Genomic DNA, 5225 nt, shown 5'->3' with positions numbered 1-5225 from the left:
TGTTGAGGGGAGGGCGGTACGTACTGAATATCGCTTATTGTTCATAGTAGGAATGCAATTAAGGTAGCTGTGCCGAAATCGGATCCTTCTTACGAATTGTCTAAAATTTTCAAAATATGTATAAAATGTTGTTTGTTTCGAATGTCAAAAATTACTAATTACGTTCAGTACTTTTTGAATGGGTCTCCCATAGTTAACATGGGCAATCGCCATATGATAAAGTCTAGTATGAAACGAAGCTTACCGTTGAACTAAAAAACTACAGATATCAAGAAAAATATCTTGCGTTTAGTATAAATGATATAATGTGGAAGAAAATAATATTTCTGTTCTATCGTGAAACATGGCGGGGGTAGGCAGTGACGATGTAGCAACACTTGCACTTTTTTTTGGCTTCACACATATCTGCAATAGCGTTGGAACGTTTATCCAGCACATTTTTTTCAATAAATTTCCGTTTGTTCTTTAATTGTTTCAACATCTTGACGATACTTTTTACATTCTCATCAGAGAAGGTATTAGATTTGTAAAAAATTTGACCTGCTCCCCCCCAGTTTTGATCAAATGTCGAGATTTTCATACCCCCTGAATCCGAAAAACAGGTTTTTACTAATGTGTCGGTTTATCTATATGTCTGTCTGTGAGCACGATCCCTTGTGAGAAAATTATTGTATTAGATTGGCCTTTGTTACACTCTTTTAGTGTCCTAAACTAAAGGTCAAGTTCGTTATGCAGTCATTTTGGATAAAGCTTCAAAGTGAGCGCATTGTGAAGATTTTTGAGATACAGCATTTACAAAATTCCAAAAAGCAGACGAAAATGACCATTTTAAGCCAAATAACGCACGATGCGAAAAAATAATCGAATTAAGAAAAATGTTGCTTTTGAATGCCCTTCAAGCGTACCATAACAACTTTTTAAATTTTCTTGAAGCATCAAAAATTCAAATTTTGACAACATGAAAAATAATGGAATATCCAAAAATTAAATTTTTTGGTGTAACTATGAAAAATACGACAAAAGATGAGAATAAAAAAATTTATGCATTTGAAAAAGATCTACAAATTTGTTATGAATCACTTTTTGATAGGATGCGTAGTTTATGTTTTAATCGTGAAAAACTTAATGAACAGTCAAAAAAAATAATCTGCCCGCTGCGTGGGTACACTCTCATCACAACTTTTGCCTTTTAATTTATTTTTCGTCCAGTGTGGGGGGTTTCAATAAATTAAATTTTTTTATGTTTTTGATGCTATTTTTTACGATTAAAACAAAGAAAGGAGCTATCGAAAAATTATTTCATTTTTACATTCTTACCAGAGAAGGTATTAGATTTGTGTAAAATTTAACTAACCCAGTTTTTGTCAAATTTGCACGTCTTTTCAAAATACAAAAATGCTCTGTACGAATATTCATAGTATTCAAAAATATGAATAATTTATCCCAATGGCTTTTTTCACAAAACCAAAAATTACCAGAGTTATAGAATTTAGAAAATTGCAAACACTCGAAAATAAACATTTTAAGCTAAATAACGCACGATTTCGAAAAAAGTCAGAAGAAGAAAAATGTTCTTTTGAATTCCCTACAAAATTATCATAACAACTGGTTGAGTTTCGATAGAAAAATCATTTGACAGAGTCTGGGTCACTGAGGTTAGGAATATTAATAATATAATAGTTTAAAAACAATCAGGCTGCTGTGTAGACTGCATTGTAACTATTCAATCGTAAAAATAAAAATGGAAATTCGCAAATTCAGTTTTTGAAAAAAGGCAGAAGTTGCAATAAAATGTTTAATTAACAAAGGTTTTTTTTAAATGTGCATTTTTTTAAACGAGCTAATGAAACTACGTGTTTTAATGCCGATGCATGTTATTAATTATAATAATATACATTTCTGGAAATGATATACAGTTTAAAGGACAATCTCGAGTGCGAAGCACGAGATACGTGATGAGAATGTGTTCGTTAAAGCCGAAGGAGCTTTAACAAAAGAGAATTCACATTCACCAAATTACTATTGTCGATTCCTTGATCTTTAATTTTAAAAAGTCTGTGCACAAGTAGGGGGAATATACAAAGACCGAACAAAGTTCCATTAAATTTCATTAAATATTTCGAAATCTTACGAGATCCATTGAAATCTTTGAAATCACTTAAAAATAGGATTTTTCTAAATCCTTTAAAATCCTTTATAATACACGAAAATCCTTTGAAATTCAATTGCACCTTTATAAATCTTACGAAATCTTCTAAAATGTCTGGATATACTCTGAGATCTTTTGAAATCACTTGAAATCCTTTAAAACTCTATGAAATCATCAATAAACTTATACTACCTTGATTAAAAAGTTCCCGGAATTTATTTTTAAAATTAAAAATATAAGTTTATTCTTGAATATTGATATGGTCCCCTTCAAAGCAATTCCCATCGACTGCCACGCACTTATGCCAGCGCTTGATCCAGCTCTCAAAACATTTTTGATACTCAATTTTCGGTATGCCCATCAGTGCCGTTTTCGATTATTGTATTGTCTCCGATCGGCTGCTAAAACGCGTTCCGCGTAGTGGTTTTTTCAGTCGATCGAACAAAAAAAAGTCACAGGGAGCTAAATCTGGCGAATTTAATGGCTGCGGAATTGTATTAGTTGAGTTTTTGGTGAGAAACTCACGGATAATGATGGCATTGTGGTGTTGTTGCAAAATTAAATCCATTGCAAAAATCGAAATTTGCAAAAAAACAGATGCACTCAAAATTACGTTACTTTTCCAAATGTCAAGCTAGAAAGCTTAAATTCGCAGAGAACATTGTTAAAAGGTGTGACAACCTACAGAAACGAAAAAAATGTGAATCGGACAGCAGGGGGCGCCACATGGTCATGATTCCGGGAACTTTTCGATCAAGGTGGTAAGTCTTTGAAAACCAGTTAAAATCCCCTGATATCCTTCAAAATTTGTGAAAATACTGTGATATCACGTGAAATATTTTTAAATCCTTTAAAATCCAGGATCTTATGTTCATATTTTTAAAAGCCCCTTAGAATCCTTTAAAATCCGTGAAAAGCCCTTTAGATCTCTAAAAATGGTTTAATTTCAATCAATGACTAAATTCTAGCTATGAATCAATTATTTTTAATCATGAATTAACAAGTTTGACTAATTCATCAGTAAAGTAAAGTATCACTCATGAAATGCTCTGTAATCCAATAAAACCTCTAAAATCTGATTAAAAATATTTAAGTCCAGTGAAATCTTAAAAAACACCTTCACAAATGGAGATTCTCTCGGAAAGTGTACAAGTTAATTTCTTCAAACATTTGAAATCTTATAAAATCGTTTCAAATTTGCGAAACCTGTCGTCATCCTTTGGAATCATTTGAAATTCACTACAATGAAATCTTTCGCAATTCCGTTTAATCTCATGAAACCTCTAAAAAGCTTTGGAAATCTCGTTAGATTCCGTAAAATTGTTGTAATTATTTTTAGTTCTTGAAAATCACTGGAAATCTTCCAAATCTTTTGAAATCCCTTGAATTCTAGATTAAGGTGGAAATAATTGATATATCTTTGATATATTGAGTAAAAATATAAAATGGCACGTAAAAGGGGGGAGGGTCCTAAAAATCTAACGAATCCTTACATTAGGGAGGTGGGAGTCTCAAAATTTAAAAATCGTCCTTACGTAATTAATGGACGTTCCCTATAATGGCACATTGACATAAAGGAAGTTTTTAGTCGCGATTTTTGGCAAGAAAGAGGTTTTACAGTATCGCACTGTTATTCTATTTCGTCCTATTTTTAAAAATCAAAACATAAAAGAGAAGCGTGATATTCGTATTTGTGATGTGAAACTCATAGACCTGCATATGCATATGTACTTACAATTTCAAATATATACTCATACATTTATGTACATACGTTACTATACAAGAATCAGAAAAAGTTTGCTGCCATACATGCTTAATTTGTCTTCACGCAGAATTTAAATAACAGTAAAACTTACCTAAAGAAATGGGAAAAGTTGCAATCTTTAGTATTTAATTAATTTAAGAAAGTTCTTTTAGAAAATGCTAATTTCTTCAAGAGTAAAAGCGGTAATATAAATGACGTATTATATAACAAAACCAAAAATAATTGTATTGTACAGAACCTTCGAACTTCTTTTTGTCCCTCATACATTTCCGGGAGTGAAATCTATTATGAAAAAGTGATGAGGCAACAAGAAAGTGTCATTACTGCTCATAGTACTGTCACTAGTACGAATAGGTATATCTTTATTCTTTTTGACATGCGTGGGTGATTGTTCGACTATATATAAAGTGCACCTATGACGGTACTGCTACTTTCATTTGCCATACTCTACATAATAATTAGACACTCTTATTTCGGATAGAATAATTAAAATTTAATTATAAATTTACATTTTGTAACTTATACGTTTTCAAATCTCAGGCCTCAGGTTTAAAATTTAAATATTAAATATGCTGTTAGAAAATTGGTAGTTTAGATTTAGGTTTTTGTGTAAAACTGAAAGCTTTAAAGAATATCTTACCTGTGACAATAGGGTAATTAAGGGTACTCCCGGAAGGTGAGATTCTATGTATGGATAACTAATTCGAAGGAAAGTTTAACGATGAATAAAGATTATAATTCACGGAACTGCCCATTAATTTTATCACGTTTTGGGACAAGAACTTAGATTTTAGAACCCTTTCTTATATGTAAAACAACGGGTGTTGATTTAAAAGAATGTGTTCCGAGATCTTAGTACTTGCACCAAAGCGTGAATAAAATCAAGGCGCAATCCCGTGAATTAATCTCTTGAAATAACTCTACGTGTATATTTACAACACTAGATCTTCTAAATTCAGCGCTATTATAATAACAATTTTCGATACATAACTTTGAAAATTTATTGCATTTATTCGACAGTAGTTAAAGCTCTAATAAAAAAAATATGAATTTGGATCATCTCCTAAAGTAGACCTGCTCTTTACTTTAACTGAGAAATAACCCTAAACAAATTTTAAGGATACAAAATCTGAAACTTCCAAAATTTTCAAAACTTACGAGTGCTCAAATTCAGAAGCTTTAGTTATTACAAAACAAAGTCTAGACTGTCGATATACGAGGGTAGTTCAATAAGTCCTTAGAATGACCAACAGATGGCGCGCGAATCGCTCCAAATCATCTGTTTTCAGTCAGCACCACTCCCGACTAGAT

General features: G+C 31.7%; 1 protein-coding gene across 1 annotated transcript in view; it reads right to left on the bottom strand.

Annotated features, from left to right (window-relative positions):
- LOC117180521 (protein spaetzle 4-like) overlaps window positions 1-5225 on the bottom strand; it is a 14443-nt gene that overhangs the window by 221 nt on the left and 8997 nt on the right. The window lies entirely within an intron of this gene.

Source organism: Belonocnema kinseyi, chromosome 9 (assembly GCF_010883055.1).
Source record: "Belonocnema kinseyi isolate 2016_QV_RU_SX_M_011 chromosome 9, B_treatae_v1, whole genome shotgun sequence".
Classification (NCBI taxonomy): Eukaryota; Metazoa; Arthropoda; class Insecta; order Hymenoptera; family Cynipidae; genus Belonocnema; species Belonocnema kinseyi.
The sequence above is the reverse complement of the archived record's forward strand: the minus strand, read 5'-3'. Positions and strand labels throughout refer to the sequence as shown.